This window comes from Macrosteles quadrilineatus, unplaced genomic scaffold (genome assembly GCF_028750875.1).
Source record: "Macrosteles quadrilineatus isolate MER2022 unplaced genomic scaffold, UCM_ALF_1.0 Scaffold_6__1_contigs__length_79288215, whole genome shotgun sequence".
Classification (NCBI taxonomy): Eukaryota; Metazoa; Arthropoda; class Insecta; order Hemiptera; family Cicadellidae; genus Macrosteles; species Macrosteles quadrilineatus.
Genome location: NW_026542599.1, coordinates 55,179,672 through 55,201,657, shown reverse-complemented (window position 1 = coordinate 55,201,657; position 21,986 = coordinate 55,179,672). Strand labels below are relative to the sequence as shown.

At 37.9% G+C, this 21,986-nt stretch overlaps 1 protein-coding gene across 2 annotated transcripts in view; it reads right to left on the bottom strand.

Annotated features, from left to right (window-relative positions):
- Window positions 1-21,986, bottom strand: part of LOC128996248 (membralin) — a 98,244-nt gene that overhangs the window by 60,997 nt on the left and 15,261 nt on the right. The window lies entirely within an intron of this gene.

The window sequence follows — 21,986 nt, the reverse complement described above, 5'->3', positions numbered from 1 at the left end:
AAATTATAGTTTTATTCTTCAAAATAATGAAGATCCTTTATAATCTTCCTTATAAATGATACCTAATATTACTATATCAGTAATTAAATGGCAACAGTCTTACTTGGTAAATTTCCTACGATTTGACTGGCTTAAATAGGCTGTGATTCCCAGTTCCTACGGACTATGACTGTTTCAAGTACAGTAGGCCTAATGCTTGAACTCGTATTTTCACGAGTTTGTACAATTTTTAAGGGAATCAGCCAACTAAGAAAGATTTGAAGAAACAGCTCATTACAAGAATGACTTTAGTTAATTAACAGCTGTTCTCCAGTTCTGCCAACAAGGTGAAGTGTAATAACAGTCAAACTAGTTAGCCATTGATCATGATATTATATGTACATTATATTATGTGAATTAAAATAATTTAAATTTAATTAACATTTCCCTTACATCAGTATAGTATTCAAATGTCTTCAATCTGAGAGACGCGATTATTCCTATTCCTAGTCTTGGACATTCTGTACCATTCACGTTTTGTACCTTGTGTACTGAAATAACCTCTCGGGCCTTCTGAAATTGGGACCTTGTGAAATATAATATAGTAATAACTAACATCACAAGGTCCAAAGTTCAAAGGACAGTCTCTTTCAAAAGTTAACTTTTCAATGTAAACTTTTACTTCCTGACTGTAATTTTGGACCTTCTGTACCATTTATTTTCAATCCTTGTGTGTTGAAATAAAAGCTTTGGACCTTTTGAATATAATCCATTATTTGTTGTTAATTTGACCAAATACTGTCAAATTAAAGTCAATTTCTTTAAATATTGCAACATATTTTTGACTATTGACCTAAAACAATCCAAATTTACTCTTGGGATATTTCCCTTCAAAAATACCCAACGAAAAAATCATGGAACCGATTTGCTTTTAGTTCCCAGTGAAGTTGAATTGGCAAACCTACAAATTCTCACCGTGTTAAATCATTTTGGGAAAATAGAGAAAATCCAATCCATCGCACCGAGACAGATTAGTTGTCAAAGGTTATGCGGAGCAGATTTCACGACGTGCCATCATTCACTGTAACTCGATACAAGTGTATAATGATTGCGGTGGAAAGCACCCCCATGGGGTCATAGGACACCTTCCCCCACTTCCCTCCCTATTTCCCCCACTTCCCTCACTCTATATCAATTACACCACCCTGATAATTAACCCTATTCACTTGATGGTCTCTTCTTCGCTGTTTATTTTGTCCATCTCGCGTGTCATCGAAATCACAGTCATTAAATTTATAAAGAGGCTAGTAATCACTGTTTGGATCGTTCGCTATTACGTTGATTTATCGTGTTTGTTCCTGTCCATAATGAGGGCGGGAATATGTTTTGCGATTCGGAAAACAAATCGTTAAGCAGTTATTATATTTTTAAACATCCAAATTGATTAAATAAAATGCAAAATATGAAATTGGTGATTTTGCGTGTTTTGCTGCCAGACATGTTTTATAACTTGATAAAAAGGTTTGATCAGATTTTAAAACATTTTTTTTTTTTTAACTATGTCGTAACCTACTAATTAATTGTAATCCACAAATTTTACTCAGCGACACAAATGTTGATTTAAAACGGAAATATACCCTTAGTATTTTTGATAATTTAAACGTTTTAGCTGATTTACTCCAATTGTGTTATAGGCCTAATGATATTGTATTGGGAACAAACTACTTTCTAACATGAGTATCATGAGCAATGTACAACTTATCTTGTAACGTATCATGTACAGTAACTTTTGGTCACTCGTTATCCCAGTTCTGACTCAACCGCTTAAACGACTTCCTATTTTGTCACTAGGTTTACCTGAAGACTAAGTTACATGTAAAATAAGTTAATTCAAATAAAATAAATACATAAAATTGCCTCAAATTATTAATTATAAATATTTATAAAACTATTAAGTTGAAGTTCTCATTGAAAGCAAAATTTCCCTTTAAAACTTGATTATCTAAAGGTTCTACTATGTTACTACGTCAAAACTCAATCAATGTTTAATGTGATGAATTTGTTACGAGCAGAGGAGACTTCAAGGATCAAACTTTTAATAAGTCATTTGCCTGTCAAAGTATTGGCAATTCAAAAGGAGTTAGATATTTTTAGATGCATCTCATTAAAGTTTTTAAGCAGGGGAAAAACATCACCTATTTCAAAAATTTTCCTGAACCAATTATACGAATAACTGCTTAATAAATTACACTTATTGTAATGCAATGTATTCTTAAGTTTTTTTTTTATTATGTGACTTAATTACCTGTATTGGTAAATTTTCTATGTTGATGCTAGATTTATGAGTTTTTTTTTATTTAGTAAATGTTCCAAGCAATCACACATATTTGATGTACCTCATGCTACTGATGTTTTGATCGGTCGCAGTTACAATACAAATTTTACTGAAAAGTATTAAAATTTAAGTTTAAGAATGTTGAAGGTAAATTCCCTTAAATGAAATGTTAAAAAATTATAACCCTATTTGACAGAAGACTTACGCTTAGAAGAATATTATTTAAATTAAAGTCAAAATCTCTTTCATTCGTAAATTTACAAGTACAATGAATAGAGTCAGTGAGAAATGCATCTCACAATAACACATATATGTATATACAAAATAATCCATATGCATATTCAAAATAATTCATATGCCTATTAACAATGATTAAATTATAAAATTTCTCAAAGGAGTAAATCATTGCTTTTTCTACTAAGAATTTTATAGTTAAAAGTAAAATTTTCTGCTATCGCAATCATTTTTGTATCTTTTGCTAAAGGAATTATATACACAATGTTCTTTGTTATTAAGTTCTATATTATGTATGTTTTGTAAGACATATTGTGAATTTCTGGTATTACATTTTACTGGTAGACCTACTTAGTTATAACTGTATATCTGATAAATGATACAGATTTTTATATTTTATTGTTTCATTTATATCAATTGTATAAAACTTATAGGTTGTTTTTTATTAGGAAAAATTATATTTTACTCTATCAAATTAAAAAGGTTTCTTGTTTGTTTTTTATTTCAAATTTACTTGGGCGCAATATTTTTTTGAAATCTCTTCCTATTGTGCACGCAAAAGTATAGTATATTACGTTACTAGTCCTGAAAATAAGTGTTTACCGGACGAGTGTGGTTTATCCTGTGCGAGAGGAAGTCGAGTACTCGAGTACGGGATTACCATACAAGTTCAATAAACACATTTTGGACGAGTGACGTACGATAGTTTACGCCATACTACTAAATCCGTTCACATCCTTATATATTACTACCAACTAAAAGACTAACAATCACTAGTCATAATCTCTAAGAGAGGTTATGTTTTTGTTTATAACCACTCATCGCCAAATACAGTATAACACCGGTTGGTGTCCGGTAAAACTCATTACAGTACAGTAGTACGTAATGAAACCCCATTTGATTAAGCTGGCGGTAAACAGCTGTTTTCTGGACTAAATTCTTGCGTGGGAAGTTTGTCAAAATAATGTAGTGTGGCGTAAAAATCTTTACTAAAAGAAGAACATTAAGAAAACATTTACTCGTTATTGTTCTCTTGAAAAGTAAGTATTACAAAATTTGTTTGATAAAGAAAAATTAAGGAACAACTTGTACACAAGCTTTTTGACAGCTATAAATGTTAAACACATCCTGATAATAATCTCTATTATCTGTTCAAAATAACTGTTTAGGAGTCAAGAAATTGTATGTTGCCGCTGCCTCGGCGGCTAATCAATAAAATAACAATATCTCTCAAAATATTAACCAGAGAGTCACTTTTAAGGAATGTATGCAATGGTCCCTATGTTAATATCAAAATGTATAACCCTAGTTAGATATCTTCAACCAAAATTTTAACTTCTTTATCTTCTATTTTTAATTGGGTAAAGAACATGAAAATATTGTATAATACATACAAAAAGTCTAGTTTACAATATGCTTCATGCTTGGACAAGTTTGATATGGTAAAACAAAATATGCAACATATCTAAATAAAGAGGGATTGATATACAATTTGAAATCCTCATTATCTTCATTTATTTTAATGGATAGGCTAATTTTATCAGAAAAAAACACGTTATCTGAAGTAATTCCTCTTTCTACGATCTGCATAGCCATCTGGAGTTATACGGCATGTCTTAAACTACAAATGTTGCTGGTTCCTTACCAAGCAGGGTCAAGTCTAAAACCAAACACCATTTTTCATTTGATCTATCAATTATTAATGATAGATAGTAACAAGACTAGGATGGAGACGAATCTCCTAATAAACGGAAATAAAGACCAAAAGGCATTAAATTAAACCCACAAAACTTAAAAAAAACACTTGTCATGTAACACGAGTTCCTCGCACACGTGACAGGGATTGGCGAGACAAGTAAGGTAATACGAACACATCTCACATCGTATTGCTGGTGTTATTTACTGACAATGTTGCCCAATTGGTGGTCGAGTGTCTGTAATCATAGCTCATTAGATGGCTTCAGTCCCTGGAACAGGCGCCATCTCCACCCCTATATACCTCTCTCTATATTTCCCCTCTCTGTCTTAAACAAACACTTCACGGTGAGGTAGCCTCTGGATCACTAAATTTAAGCTAAATTGTTTATGTTACCTGGCTTCGTCAAGTGATCCTGCTTTAGTAGTACACTACTATAGTTTTGGACTTAAAAAGTCCATCTTCAGGTTGAACAAAAAGGTCAATAAGTTGACGAATCTAACCAAATTGGTTAGATGACTTATTGACGTTTTTGTTCAACCTGAAGATGGACTTTTTAAGTCCAAAACTATAGTAGTGTACTACTGAAGCAGGATCACTTGACGAAGCCAGGTAACATAAACAATTTAGCTTAAACACTTCACATTTGCTTTTATGTTAAATATGCAATGGTTAACATACCACATACCATTTTACCAAGTCCAACAATATTCCTAGAAGATGAAATACTAAATCCTTTAAATGAAATAAAATTCTTAGGCTTGACTATAGATGAACACCTATCTTGGGACAACCATATTAATCATATTACAAATAAAACCTCAAGTGGTCTATATGCTTTGAGGAGACTGGTCTACTCCTGTAATATTAAAACCTTATCCATATATTTTGCTCTAATACATTCACATATTGCTTATGGTGTTTGTATATATGGATCAACAACAAAGAAGAACATGGATAAAATTCTGATTCAGCAAAAAAGAGCTTTAAGAATAATGTTTCATTTAAAATCTAAAGATTCTGTAAAACATATTTTTAAAGATTTAAAAATATTCACAATTTACAGTTTATACATTTATGAAACAACAAAATTTACATTACTTGGCAATAGGATTTTGATTGGCAATACAACACATTCTTAAAATACTAGAGCTCATCGTTTAGTAGAACAACATAACTTGGAATTTTTCAAAAAGAAAACATCATATGTAGGAAATAGATGTTTTGATCAGAGAGCACAGAATAGAAATAGAGGGGCTACGTATATCCAGCAAGCATTGCGGGCAGTGTAGCCAATCCCCCACCACTTATACGGGCAAGTGGCGTCAACTGCTGCATATAGCGGTAGATCACCTTTTCCAAATGTACGATGATTAGACACACTTAGAGTAGACCTAAAATTACCAAATTTGGCACGGCTACTATAAATTAGTGTTTCTCACTGACAGTAAGGTTGGAATATAGAAAATAATTTTATTGTAATTTTAACAGCCGTTAAAACCCAAAGAAATTATTAAATTATGAATTAGAACATGAAAATGTAAGTGGTCTAGAATTTTTTTTTTTTTTTGTCAGGAAAGTTTTGTCAGCGGCAAAGTTTGAGAGCTTGAGTTGAATCATAACATATGTTTTTTGGAAAAATTAATGATGAATAGTTTTGGAAATAAATCAGGTAGAAGAGGAAGCAAAATTTGGGACCCGCCGACGCTCGGGCACTGCCTTGCGACTACACGTCTCTCACTACTACCCTACTACGCACACAGTGATTGATGCATTCAATATTAATTCTAATTTACATTCATAACATAAGCACGGTAACATCTGTACACATACAATTGCTATTCACGTAAATTTAATTATTATTTTGTGTAATAACTAATAACTAAATGATGGTTAAAATGATTACGAAGAACAAATTGATACATATTTCGATACATGCAATCGTTTACAATTGAAATTTACAACTGAGTTGATAACAGCAGATTTTTATTCCATACAGGCTAAAAACGATTTTTACTCCCTGAAGAGTAAAAATGCTACTTTAGACCCGCAAGGCATGCATTAAAAACTACCGTTTTTATTGCAGTATGACAAAAACAATATAATATGAACCCATGATGACTCCGCTCAATTTTGTGGATGCCTCTGCGAACGCCACCTAGTATCCAGTGTGAGTACTTATCAGCATTAACGATACCAGGCCACCCGTTTGAGTCACAACACTTACACTGAAGGATTCAGTTATTACGGTATCATAGATAAATCATACTCCCTTAGTAGATTTGTCATCCTTATGGAACAGCTGAAGCCAATTTTATTGTTAGTTCTGTACGTCCAACTGTAGAGGTTATCTTTTGTTTACAATTTGTTTCTTGTTATTTCAGTAATTTAAAACCTCATTTAACCAAATAAAACGATTTAACCATAAACAATAACTGGTCTCCTAGTTATATAACCAAATAGTAAAGCACAAATCATGAAAATAACCCTAAAATAATAGAAACAAAATGTTTTCCACCCCAGCGATCAGTGTGGACGTACATGAACTAGACATAAAAAAACAGGCTTCAAAATTTACAATTGGATGGGCAGTCTACTTGTGTTGCTTAGTCTATGACGGTATTCACAGTTAAGGGAACCAAAAAAAAAAAAAAAAAAAAAAAAAAAAAAAACACCTGAACAACATACAACTTTTTTAACTCTGCATTTTCTCGGGTAAATACAATTGATGTTATTATATCATGAAACTAAAAGAATTAGGCAAATACAATTGTGACAGACAGGTTAGCAAGAAGTCATTAATGCTTCAGTAATGTGAAAAATTGTATAGCTATTTTTAAATATTATTAAAATTTATGAACTTAATGGCTACAATACCACCATTGTCACTATGGCTAGGTACCACCATTGTCGCCATTAAGTTCATAAATTTAAAGGACAGTCATGTAAAGCCTAGGGTAGGCTAGAGGGTGTGTTGAGCCCCAGTTACACTTGATGGGCATGTTGAGTCCCAGGTATGCTGTCCGGCGTATTGAGCCTCTTCAGGGCCTGTTTAGGCGTATTGAGCCTGTACACTGGACAGTCATGTAAAGCCTAGGGTAGGTGAGAGGGTGTGTTGAGCCCCAGTTACACTTGATGGGCATGTTGAGTCCCAGGTATGCTGTCGGGCGTATTGAGCCTCTTCAGGGCCTGTTTAGGCGTATTGAGCCTGTACACTGGACAGTCATGTAAAGCCCAGGGTAGGCTAGAGGGTGTGTTGAGCCCCAGTTACACTTGATGGGCATGTTGAGTCCCAGGTATGCTGTCGGGCGTATTGAGCCTCTTCAGGGCCTGTTTAGGCGTATTGAGCCTGTACACTGGACAGTCATGTAAAGCCCAGGGTAGGCTAGAGGGTGTGTTGAGCCCCAGTTACACTTGATGGGCATGTTGAGTCCCAGGTATGCTGTCGGGCGTATTGAGCCTCTTCAGGGCCTGTTTAGGCGTATTGAGCCTGTACACTGGACAGTCATGTAAAGCCCAGGGTAGGCTAGAGGGTGTGTTGAGCCCCAGTTACACTTGATGGGCATGTTGAGTCCCAGGTATGCTGTCGGGCGTATTGAGCCTCTTCAGGGCCTGTTGAGGCGTATTCAGCCTGTACACTGGACAGTCATGTAAAGCCCAGGGTAGGCTAGTGGGTGTGTTGAGCCCCAGTTACACTTGATGGGCATGTTGAGTCCCAGGTATGCTGTCGGGCGTATTGAGCCTCTTCAGGGCCTGTTTAGGCGTATTGAGCCTGTACACTGGACAGTCATGTAAAGCCCAGGGTAGGCTAGAGGGTGTGTTGAGCCCCAGTTACACTTGATGGGCATGTTGAGTCCCAGGTATGCTGTCGGGCGTATTGAGCCTCTTCAGGGCCTGTTTAGGCGTATTGAGCCTGTACACTGGACAGTCATGTAAAGCCCAGGGTAGGCTAGTGGGTGTGTTGAGCCCCAGTTACACTTGATGGGCATGTTGAGTCCCAGGTATGCTGTCGGGCGTATTGAGCCTCTTCAGGGCCTGTTTAGGCGTATTGAGCCTGTACACTGGACAGTCATGTAAAGCCCAGGGTAGGCTAGTGGGTGTGTTGAGCCCCAGTTACACTTGATGGGCATGTTGAGTCCCAGGTATGCTGTCGGGCGTATTGAACCTCTTCAGGGCCTGTTGAGGCGTATTGAGCCTGTACACTGGACAGTCATGTAAAGCCTAGGGTAGGCTAGAGGGTGTGTTGAGCCCCAGTTACACTTGATGGGCATGTTGGGTCCCAGGTATGTTGATGGGCGTATTGAGCCTCTTCAGGGCCTGTTTAGGCGTATTGAGCCTGTACACTGGACAGTCATGTAAAGCCTAGGTTAGGCTAGAGGGTGTGTTGAGCCCCAGTTACACTTGATGGGCATGTTGGGTCCCAGGTATGTTGATGGGCGTATTGAGCCTCTTCAGGGCCTGTTGAGGCGTATTCAGCCTGTACGCTGGACAGTCATGTAAAGCCCAGGGTAGGCTAGTGGGTGTGTTGAGCCCCAGTTACACTTGATGGGCATGTTGAGTCCCAGGTATGCTGTCGGGCGTATTGAGCCTCTTCAGGGCCTGTTTAGGCGTATTGAGCCTGTACACTGGACAGTCATGTAAAGCCCAGGGTAGGCTAGTGGGTGTGTTGAGCCCCAGTTACACTTGATGGGCATGTTGGGTCCCAGGTATGTTGATGGGCGTATTGAGCCTCTTCAGGGCCTGTTTAGGCGTATTGAGCCTGTACACTGGACAGTCATGTAAAGCCCAGGGTAGGCTAGTGGGTGTGTTGAGCCCCAGTTACACTTGATGGGCATGTTGGGTCCCAGGTATGTTGATGGGCGTATTGAGCCTCTTCAGGGCCTGTTTAGGCGTATTGAGCCTGTACACTGGACAGTCATGTAAAGCCCAGGGTAGGCTAGTGGGTGTGTTGAGCCCCAGTTACACTTGATGGGCATGTTGAGTCCCAGGTATGCTGTCCGGCGTATTGAGCCTCTTCAGGGCCTGTTTAGGCGTATTGAGCCTGTACACTGGACAGTCATGTAAAGCCCAGGGTAGGCTAGTGGGTGTGTTGAGCCCCAGTTACACTTGATGGGCATGTTGGGTCCCAGGTATGCTGTCGGGCGTATTGAGCCACTTCAGGGCCTGTTTAGGCGTATTGAGCCTGTACACTGGACAGTCATGTAAAGCCCAGGGTAGGCTAGTGGGTGTGTTGAGCCCCAGTTACACTTGATGGGCATGTTGGGTCCCAGGTATGTTGATGGGCGTATTGAGCCTCTTCAGGGCCTGTTTAGGCGTATTGAGCCTGTACGCTGGACAGTCATGTAAAGCATTGTACAGTATGTAGTTTATTATTTATTGTTTAGATTTGGCCTGAAAATATTGATTTTATCAAACAAGGAGATCAAGGATGATCAGGAATCACGATTTTAAATTACTACCACAACCTCTGACGGGTTTTCCAGACATAAACAGATGTGTGACATAGATTAACACAATGTTATCATAGACCTAGGATACTGCAAGTAGACTTACTATCCTTTTGTAAAATCTAAAAACTTGTTTGGCGTGTGTTCATGTGTGGTTACATTTGGATGCGCTGATGTAGGCAAAATATCACTTTTATTTCATCTAAGAATCTTATCTTTTTTAATAAATGAATATGGGAAATTACTGTGTACAGTACATTTATTAAATGAGGGTGGGTAATTATCACGGATATTAGAACGGATAACGGTACAGATAATAAACATAGGAAAATTACGTCACTAGCCTTCAAGCGTGTTTACTTTCCTTCTACGGGTGACAAATACTTTTTCCAAATGAATTTTATTTTAACCAAACAAACAAAACTATTTGTTATTGTTTTTACTATCCTTTGATTACTTACTTATTTATCAATTAGTGCAGTGAAATTGATATAACGACGATTTATTTAATAATGTTAGAACTATGTCGGTATACCAAAGTTTTGTTTGGTAAAGCAAATGTCAATTGGTGTGGTATGTCTCTAGAAAACTGCCCAATAAGCTGCAGGACGTGAGTAGAAACCATATTCGATTCATACCATACCACCACCTATATCCATGAGTACTGTATGGTTCAGAAACTTGGGCCCTAACCAAAGAACCAAAAAAACATTATTGCTGGGTTTGAGCATAGAGTGCAGAGAAATTAACTATGGGCCACTTCAAGATAACAGCGGTTGAGATACGAAAGAACAAAGAGCTAAGGAGGAATGTCAAAACACCCCAACATATGGGTGCTTTCCAGAAGTGGGTTCGGATCAACAGGCTATGCGTGGAGACGAGGAGATACATCAACTTTGAAAAATGTATTCCAAGAAGTACCACAAGTAGGACGACCACTTGGAGGATCAAGCAATGTAAGACTTTTCCTGACTGGGATCAACATTAGAAGAGGCATGGGATAGAGAGAATCAGAGGCCAAAATCCTCTTTAGGTTTCAGTGGCCACTTAAGTAAAAAATAAGGTACTCTTTAGTGATAGTATGCAATGGAAGGCAATATGCAGCTACTTTATTTAAAACCAGTGTGTGTGAATCGACCCCCAATCCCACTTCAAGGCTTTTCAAATCAACACAATCACTGTTTTATTGTAAAATTATCAGATTTAAAATGCATATTGTATAACCATTGACTATTGGATACTGAAGTTGTTGTATTGATAGTAAGGTATAACTTAGGCCTATATGCCACAAAAAATGGAAAAATGGAATAGGATGAAGGAAATAGGTGGTCATGTGATATTTGTTTACTAGATGATTTCCCTGTTAAAACTGCTAGAATTTGTATTTATGCGTGTAGAATAGTTGTTCTGAATTATATTAAGTTTTTACCGACTACTTGATTCCTGTACGTAGGACGGGCCAACAGCTAGTCAAAGTTATTGTTAATGTTTTTTTAAACCTAGTAGTAGTGTTATAATGTTTAATGTTTGAAAGCTAGTAAATGATCTAGAGGATATAAGAGATGGATTATTATTTGTACATGCAATAACTGGGTGTAACACCAGTTCATCTTTCTACGGTTTAGGAAAATTGAAAGGAATAGACAGTTAAAGTCTTTTACTGCTGCTAAGTCAGGCTGGAGTTTTCAATGACAAACATGCATCCATTAAACAGGTGTTGACTAATGGAGAGAGATTTGTGCTAGGAATGTATGGGCTGGATAGGTACGCTAATTTAAACAAAGCATGTTATTTTAAATTCACTATAATGACAAAAAAGCCTCTTTGATTTCCAATTTTGATCTGTCTAGACTGCCTCTGACCAGTGAAGCATGTCATCAGCACATACTAAGAGTGTACCTACAAGTACAAAGGTGGTAACAAGCTCTTGCCAACTAAATGGAGCTGTAAAATAGAATTCATCAAAGAAAACGGAGGAGAAACTAAATCTCTAAGACTAGTAACTAGTCATAAACCATTTGCGCCAAACAAACGCTTATAAGCAAACATGTGGAAACTATTGCGGGTGTCGTAAGTTGGGTTTACACTGCACATCAATGTGCGAGCACTGAAGTGGTCTAAGGTAATTTTCGGCGTAGGGGTTGGCGATCCTATCGCCTGGTGACGAGCCATTGCAATCAGCCCCCCTGACTCCCTACTCTTCAACTGAGCAGAGTCTGTCCTCTCACTCCATGTTTTTCTTATTCTTCCCAAGCTTGGACCAACAGTCTTCATCTTTCTATCTCTGCTCTCTTCTTCTCCCAACTTCTGTCTCTCCTTTTCCTTCTTCTGTTATAGGCCAACCCCAGGTGTTAGGTTGACCGTGCTGAGGGGTGGATGGCACCAGGCTTTTTTGAATGGTGTCTGAACGGTACCTGCAGGATACCAGGCGCCCTCCTGCAGTAAGCAGCCTTGCCTGGACATGCGGGGCTCTGTCCAAGTCAACTTCAGATCCCTAGCGAGAAGCTCGTGGGAACGTGGGCTAATACCACAAGTCTTGGAAAGGGAGGTAAAATGCCCCGACCTTTGAAGAACTACCCGAAACCAGGAGAGCCTGGTGAAGAGGGCGATCCTCGTAGAGTAGGGCAAATCAAATCAAATCAAAATCTCCTTTATTCATGAATGTACAAGTACAAAGAATAGAGTCAGTGAGTACTTATTGTCTATTTACAATTGTCTATTCATAATATTTTAAATTGTAAAATTCCTCAAAGGAGTAAATTGCTTTTTCTACTAGGTATTTTTTTAGTTTAAAGTAAAATTTCCTACTATTACATTCATTTTTTATATCTTTTGGTAAAATTTTTTTATATCTAAGGCCTCTATACACTGTTTTTTTTTTTTTTTTTTTTATTCTAAATTATGTCTGTTTTGTATAACATATTGTGCATTTCTGGTATTATATCTATTACTGGTAGGCCTACTTAGTTCTAACTGTATTTTTTGTAAATGGTGCTGCTTAGTATATTTTATTGTCTCGTATATATAAATTCCAAACACTGTTAGGATTTCCAAATTAGAAAAATGATACTTTACACTTTCAATCCAATTTAAACTTAGCATTAATCTAATAGCTTTCTTTTGTAACAGAAGTATTTGATTAAGGTTTGATTTTTAGGTCCCTCCGTACACACTAATTCCGTATGATATAAATGAATGTACAAAAGCATAATACACCAGTTTTAGAGCCGAAAGATCACAGACATAGGACATCCTTCGAAGAGCATACAAGCCTGATGAAATTTTGCCTACAACATGCTGGACATGAGAGTCCCAACTTAAATTGTTATCAATAATAATTTCTAAAAATTTTAAATCATTTACTTTATTAATTTTAGCATTAGTCTTTAAAATTGTCTCATTGTTTTTATTTTTATTTGTATTATTGGGCAGAGCAAGGCACGAAGCCGCTGGTACCTACGCTTCTTATAATAGGGCACAGAATCTGAAGAAGCCAGGAAGAAAGAGGATGTCAATCCAAGATGGCGGACACTCATCACCAACTGTACTAGTGCTCCCCATTATTTCAGTGAATTAAGTGGTAAAACCAACAAATTACCTACATAACTTCACACAAAACTGTACTCATCAACTGTAAGTACACAAAAATCATGAGAAACTAAGACCTACATACCTAAAGAGTAGATTCAATCTGAAAACAAATTTGCTGCACAAGTGCTTACAACTCACCAACATAACTTGCTCTCAGCTTTAAAATATTGAATCAATTACCAAAATAAATTTGTATAATCTTCTGACAGTATAAACTGAAAAACTCTAAGATATTTATGAATAATACACTATTTACAGAACTAGAATAAACCAATTAAAACTGTGACAGCTGGTGACAAGCAATGCTGACAGAGCACAATCAGCACATTCCAGCTTTGCTAACCCACTCAAAATACTGCTAATAACTGACCAATGCCAACATAGCTGAGCTGTGCTTTCAAATCACTAATGCAAGACTGCACATATGTTATCAATTGACATAATAATCCTGATAAAAAACACTTAAACAATTTGACCAAACCAAGAAGAAATTTATTTTACAACCACCAAAAACTAAACCCCCCTAAAAATTGACAATCAGAAACCACCATAAATCATGTCAAAATATCCATGTGGAATATGCAACATAGGGGTTAAACACAAAGGTATTCTGTGTACCGGAGAGTGCAATCAATGGTATCACTCCAAATGCCTGAACTGGACAGATAAAAAACTGAAAACGCTTACGAACCTAGAGATACAAAGCTGGAAATGTAATTCGTGTACCGAAGACACCAAAGTCCAAAACCCCAGTGTAGACGAACTAGAGCAAAGGATTAGTAACCTAAGTGACATAGAATCAGCTGACCTTGAAACATCACTATCTTTAGCATCCGAGGTTGGCAGCGCGCTACTAATGGAGAATAAAGAACTCAAACAAAACTTAGTAGCTATGACAAACAAGTGCATTATTCTAGAAAATGAAATAAAGGAATTGAAAAACTCCAAAGACCATTCCTTAATATACCAACAGCAACTAGAGGAATGCATTATTGAAAAGGAAAACATCCTATTCAAATATAACTCCCTCATTGAAAAAACAGATGAACTAGATAAAGCACTGATAAAGGAGAAACAAATGAGATATGGCCTAGAAAAAATGTTCGAGGAACATGACAAGGAGAGTACTGAAACTATCCTTAGATATGAAACAAACATCAAACACCTCCAAAACAAAGTTAAAGAACTTGAACAAAATAAGCCTGTCGTAGATAGAAACCCAGCTAGACCAATATACACAGACTCTGAAACCCAAACAACGATCTCTGATGCATTCCCGTCAACTCCAAACACAACGATATACACAGAACTACTACACATAAAAAATAAAATCAAGGCCTTAGAAGGGAACATGGAAAAATTGAATAAAAAGCAACTAAAAAGAGAGAACTCAAGACACAAAAGAGACAAAAACTACTGCTGTCACAAACAGACTGAAACTGAGGGAATCAGACAAACCCCGCCCAAAAAACTGAATACACTTGATACAGAGGGAAACAGACAAACCCCGCCCAAAAAACTGAATACACTTGATACAGAGGGAAACAGACAAACCCCGCCAAAAAAACTGAATACACTTAATACAGAGGGAAACAGACAAACCCCGCCAAAAAAACTGAATACACTTAATACAGAGGGAAACAGACAAACCCCGCCAAAAAAACTGCATACACCGAACACAGAGGGAAACAGACAAACCCCGCCCAAAAAACTGAATACACCTAATACAGAGGGAAACAGACAAACCCCGCCAAAAAAACTGATTGAAAACACAACAATCAATTCCACACTGGACCTGGGCCAAACAGCCTCTCTTATTCCACTCAGTGACGATGAAGATGCTGAATCCACCGAAACAAGAGCACATCCAGGGAAATTCATTAGGAGTAAATCTGTGAACACAAACAGCGGCAGAGTATCTATGATTACAGAGGAAGACCATCGTAGCCTCGAAGGACAAAAGATTTTTGCATTTCCACCAGAAGATACCCCGCTGATAAGCACACAATTAATGACAGATGAGGATCTACAGCACACATGCCGCATCCACCTTATTGACACACAACACCCAACATCATGTGAATACAAAACACTGCCACCCGAAGCTAGACCTACTATAATCAGGAGACTACAAAATAGAAACCTATCCTTTAACAACTTTATTACAGCTCAAGACAACGAGGACAACACTCACATTGTCATATGCTCAACAGGAATAAATGGCAATTGGAAGAGGAAACTGTTCCGGTTCCTTGAATTGGCAAACGATTGTATAAAATTCCCAGTACTTTTCTCTATCAGACTCGAAGAATTCATAGAAACTGCCAGCCTCAGCAAACTACACATCAGAGAAATAATACAAATACTACTACAATATTCATGTAATGCCTACCTACATCGTTTCCGGATTTATACACAAACAAAAGACTACAAAAAAATTATTGATGATCTCATTGACCACACTACAGATAGGGTACAAAGGAAAATAGCAAAAATATTCCCAGGAAAAGAAAAAACCTCGTACTACAGTACTTGGAGAACAACTCGGGGAACGTACACAGGAATTAACACCTATCAACCTCCATGTCTACCATCCAACAGTGAGGAAAGCTTCGCTCAAGCAGCGATGCTTGAGCAAAGAGAACTTTGGAAGTCAAAGGAATCGATGTTGCTACACCACCTTAACACCATATACAAGGAGTACAATATAAGCAGCCTCCAAAAAGACGACCCTAAACTCCAAGACTTCTGCAATAGAACCAAAAACAAATACGCCATCATAAACCTGAACACTGGAAACTTCCTCACCCAACAAGAAACAACACACCCAACACCTTACCAATTCGGTTTCGATGGAGCACGTCTAGTGCAACTACTGAGGAAAGGTAATGGAAATTATGCAACTGCCCCAAACAACATAGCAATTAATCAAAACATCTTAGTATCAGACGAGACAATACTCCTAAACGAACTACATCTCTATAATAGCACAAAACACATTGACATTAAAAACTCATACAACACTAAACTGAACTTAGTCCAAGGTGTGCCAGGATGTGGGAAAACAACTTTCCTACTCAACAACTATGCTACAGGGGACCTCATCCTGTTTCCTACAAGAGATGCGGCAATGGACTTCCGACAGAGATACAAAACCAACCACCCAGACCATAGCCAGGCAAAATGCAATGACACCTTCCGAACCGTGCATTCATTCATAATAAACTCCACCCAACATCTTAAGAGAGGAAACACCTATAACAGGCTCTTCATTGACGAAGCCCTAATGATGCATGCCGGAGAAATACTCTTTGCAGCCATTTTATCAACTGCTAAAGAAGTATTGCTTATTGGCGACATTAACCAAATACCATATATAAACAGAGCAGAGAACCTAGAAGTTAAATACCACAACATTACAGAAATAGCCACAACAACAAAAATACTAAACACCACATACAGATGCACAAAGAGCACCACAGCCATCCTCTCAAAATTCTACAGCCAAGGAATGCAAACCACCAACCAGACAGAGAAAGAACTGGCGACACAGCAGTATCAGGGACTAGAAAGCATGAACCTCACTCTCAACAAAAATAAATACAAATGCTTGGTCTTCAAACAAGCTGAGAAAAGAGAACTAAACAAGCTAGGTTTCAACGCATCTACGATACATGAATTTCAAGGACGGCAAGCAGAAAACATAGCTGTCATACGAACATCTGCTAAAAGAGAAGAAATTTATGAATCGCAGCACCACTGCATCGTTGCTATCTCAAGGCACACACACTCATTCCTTTACATAACACCCAGCAGTAATGATAAACTAGGCCGTTGGATACAACAAGCAAACTTGCTTAGCTCCCAGGAACTTTCCAAATACCACATCAACATTGAGAAAATCGCAGAACCACCCCTCCCAAAGTATAAAAACACACTACAAACTAACAAAAACCAAAGTTGCACACAAGAACCCCTAAACACTCCCACCTCCCAACATCATTTTTTAGAAGAACACCCTCATCCCAGAGAAAAGCACAAAAACCAGCTCAAAGATGTAACACATCCCCTCCGACACTCCGTACAGTAAAATTCCAAACACCTAATAGCCAACAAGGACTTAAAATTCTACACCAAAACATAAATTGGTTATCTAAAAAAACTGATAGACTAGCACACTTCCTCCAAGATGAAGACCCGGACCTGATCATAATAACAGAGCACGGCGTAGCACAACAAAACTTGCAAAACACGTGGGTAGAAAATTACTCACTTATTGGAGGCTTCTCAAGGAAATCCCATGTCAAAGGAGGAGTGGTCGCTTATGTAAGAAGTGGCTGGGAAAAGCATGTATCACTCATATGCACAAGTAGCGAGGAAACAGAACTAATTTGCGAAACTGTGCTCTTTGAACTGAAGCTAAACAGGAATCCACTGCTGGTCCTCGGAGTATACAGGCCACCAAGTGCAAACCTAGACCAAGCCATCGATATACTCTCTGAACAACTGGAAGCAGTGCTCACTACGGATAAGCAAATATTAATAATGGGAGACATCAATGTAAACAACCTAGTTGATGACAATGAAAACGAAAAAATTGAAGAACTCCTAACCTCCTTCAATATCTCAAGACTGAGGCTACCTCCCACTCGAATTACAAGTGACTCAGAAACATCAATAGACTGGATATGCTCAAACATTGATAATCAACAAATAGAAACCTCAGTTATAACATCAGGACTATCTGACCATACCGCACAAATCGCAAAAATCATCACTAGAAAACCGATCATCAACAACATCAAAGAAAATAAACGAATCTTCAACAGAACAACAATAGATAACTTTAAGACACAGCTACAAGAACAAGACTGGGAAACTATAATACAAACTCATGACGTAGATGAAGCCTACAACAATTTCAGCAACATCATCCAGACAACACTAAACCACGCCTGCCCTCTTAAAACGTCAAGAGTTAAACAACATAAAAGGAGACAGTGTTGGAATCAAGAATCGGCTAGACTTAAAAATGAATATATAAAGGCCTTAGAAAAGGAGCAAACAACCGGACTTATGGAAGACAAAACCAGAACAACTATTAAAAAAAGGGAGTACGACCAGCATTTGAAAATGCTTCGTAAAGAAAACAACACAGCTCACATAAACCAGGCTGAAAACAAGTCCAAAGCACTGTGGCAAACAATAAACCGAGAAAGGGAAGCGAGATCAAATACTGAAAACCAAATCCATCTTCAAGTCAACAATAAAACAATAGACGACCCAATAGAAGTTTCAAACTGTTTTAATGATTTTTTCTCATCAATAGCCGACCGAACACTCCAAAATAACAATAACTCTAGAACCAATGCCTTAACAGACCACTCACCAGCAACACATCACACACTCCAGTTCAGACGGGTCACACAAGAAGAAGTGCAAAAGGCCATTCAATCTCTAAAGATGAAAAATTCATCCGGAACTGATGAGGTATCAGCTAAACTTCTAAAAAACTGTAAAAATGAAATAGTAATACCCCTGACAGACCTCATAAATAAATCACTCTCACAAGGAAAATTCCCAGATAAATTAAAAATAGCTAAAGTCTACCCAAAATACAAAAATGGACCAACGATAGAAAGAAACAGCTACAGGCCAATCTCCCTAATATCAACATTTTCAAAAATAATCGAAAAGATAGTACTAGCCCAACTCCTACACCATCTTCAAGAACACAACCTTCTCAATAGTCAACAGCATGGATTTATCAAAGGTAGATCGACAGCCACAGCCTTAATACAACTGACGGAGCACATACTAGACCAACTAGAAGAAGGCAGCACTTCAACAAGCCTCTTCCTAGATTTTAGTAAAGCTTTCGACTGCCTAAACCACGAACTTCTTCTACTCAAGCTGGAAACACTAGGCGTGAGAGGAAGAGCAGCAGAATGGTTTAAAAGCTACATTAGTAACCGGAAACAGCTTGTGGAAATAGCCTACATAAAGAACAACACTAAGTATAAGGCCCAATCCAAAGCTGTAGACGTGCAAAGAGGAGTACCCCAAGGATCAGTACTTGGCCCAGTCCTTTTCCTCCTTCTCACGAATGACCTACCTAGTTGGATTGGGGAAGATGGACACACCACCATGTACGCAGATGACACAGTTCTCACATTTGCGGACAAAACAATGGAAAATCTGGAAGAGAAAACCAACACACAACTCCAGAGAACAAAGCAATACTGTACCTCCAACGACCTAGTTCTAAACGAAAGCAAAACCGTTCAAATGACTTTCACCACCAAACGCAACAACACAGACATTACAATACCGGGACTACAAACACAAAACACCACAAAATACCTAGGCATCATAATTGACTCCAAGCTATCATGGAAACCCCACATAGACCAGCTCTGCAAAAAGCTAAGTTCAAGTCTCTACGTTATACGTAGGATCAAGCAAGCTTGCAGCCCAGAAGTAGCCAAAGTTGCATATTTTGCTCTATTCGAGTCCCACCTCAGATATGGCATTGCGACTTGGGGTGGAACATCAAAAGGCAACCTGGAAAGAGTACTCCTAAAGCAAAAAAGAGCAATTAGATGCCTTGCCGACCTGAACTACAGAGACAGTTGCCGAGAAGCCTTCAAGAACCTTAAAATTCTCACATCAATTTCACTCTACATAAGAGAAGTCATTATCCACACCACTAAAACAGCCCAGCCAAGACACAGAGACATACACCAGCACAACACACGACATGCCGCCAATTTTTCCCTCCCACAACACCATCTGAGTCTGTACGAGAAGAAACCATCCTACAAAGGTGCTCTGTACTTTAACAACCTACCAGAGCACCTCAAGAGAGAACAACCCAATCTGCTCAAGAAGCACCTGACAACATGGCTTATAGACCGGCCGTTCTACTCTGAGGATGAATTCTTAAACAATAAGCTACCATGAAAAAAAGAAGAAAAAGAAGAAAAAAATTCTAATTGTAATTGCAAATTACTGTAATAGTTTACGTACATACTGTACATTTTATGTACCTGACGCATGAATGTTCTCTAAGAATATTTCAATAAAGATTTTGTCTATTGTCTATTGTCTATTGTCTATTGATGAAAGGAAGGCATCAGCAGCGCAGGACAAACCGGCGCCTGGAAAGGGGAAAAGGGGAACACAAGAAAGTACCCCACCCCTGAATAAGAACTCTTTGAGAATATTAACAGGTTTTCTAACTGGACATTGTAGGCTCAGAGGTCTTCTGGGAGTAAAAGAGAACATCGTTCAGGAAAATGACTGCTGATTTTATCAATCAGGGGAAGAAACGCCCAGACATCTATTGGCTGAATGTGATGCAGTTGGGCAAAAAAGAGCCAGTAGCTTGGGAATGCACCAAGTAGCAGTTGGAGTTTTTCCGCAGTTAGAACCCCAACTGACACTGAACTTCAGTAAGGAGCTAGAATTGGAGGGGGTTCTCTAGGCTACGACTGGAGACTAGTTTGGGGGACACAATAGATCTTACAGGTCCCAGTGTAATCTTCCTCCCAGGTATCATCAGTATCAGTAATGGTCTAAGTTGCCATAACACGTCCACAACCATTTAATAGGACCAAGATGAATATGAGAAAAGATTTAAGTCTCTTAAAAGGTGGGAGGGTGGTTTGTGATGCTATAAACTCCGTTAATATGAGGTAAAAATTAACAATTTATTCATAGCTGCCGGTTTGGCCACACCGTGACACGGCGGGTCCATAGGTGGTGGATAATGGAATAGAACCCTGTCAAGGGATAGAAGTGAAACTCCCACAAACCAAAACTGATAAACTTGTTATTTTGTTTTGCCGATACAGTTTTCTTAAAAATAAAATTATGGTTCCTAAGTTCATTGAAGAATGAACAGTAAGGGATCGCATTTGATTGCAAGAATTGCAAATGAGGATAATATAGTGTCACAATTAATATAAATAATCTATCAACCCAAACATGCAATCGCATTTGTCCACATTTATTTATATATAAATACTTGAAGGTCACATGGCGTGGCTATGTGGGGTCTCCCGCCGAGCGCTCCAACTATCGTCTATTTAGGCTACACCCATACATCAGAATTAAACTGACACATTTACATCAGGGCCCACATTAACATCAGAATCCTGGACTTATATATATATATATGTTTGTGTTCGTAAGAAAACGCTCTACAACCCATACATTGTCTAATTTTTTAATGCCTCGCAAATAAAAAAATACAGTAGAGAATCCAAAATAACAGTGTCAATATTTTCACAATTTCATCAATTATACTAAAATCAGGGGAAAACTATTAGATTTACAGTAAACATGTATAAGGAAGGTTTTTGTTGTAGGAAATTTAGTTTTAAAGACAACAAGCTATTGTTTTACCGACTACTCGTACGTAAACTAGACGCGTTTTAGTAAAACCATGCAACTGCTGACTTTGAGGGGGGTAGGGGGAAAGCACCTGGGGGATTTTTAGGGGACTTTTGGTAAAATGTATATCTAGTTGGGTACTAATGATTGGTATATAGTTTTGCCTGTTACTAATTTGTTTAGACAAAAAACCTTTATTGACTGGGCTACTTAGCCAGGACCATTTATTTAAAGTTCAATGATCAAGGTCTTTAGAGTTTAGAGTTAGAATTTATAGACCTTGCATTGCACTTTCCAGACAGCATCT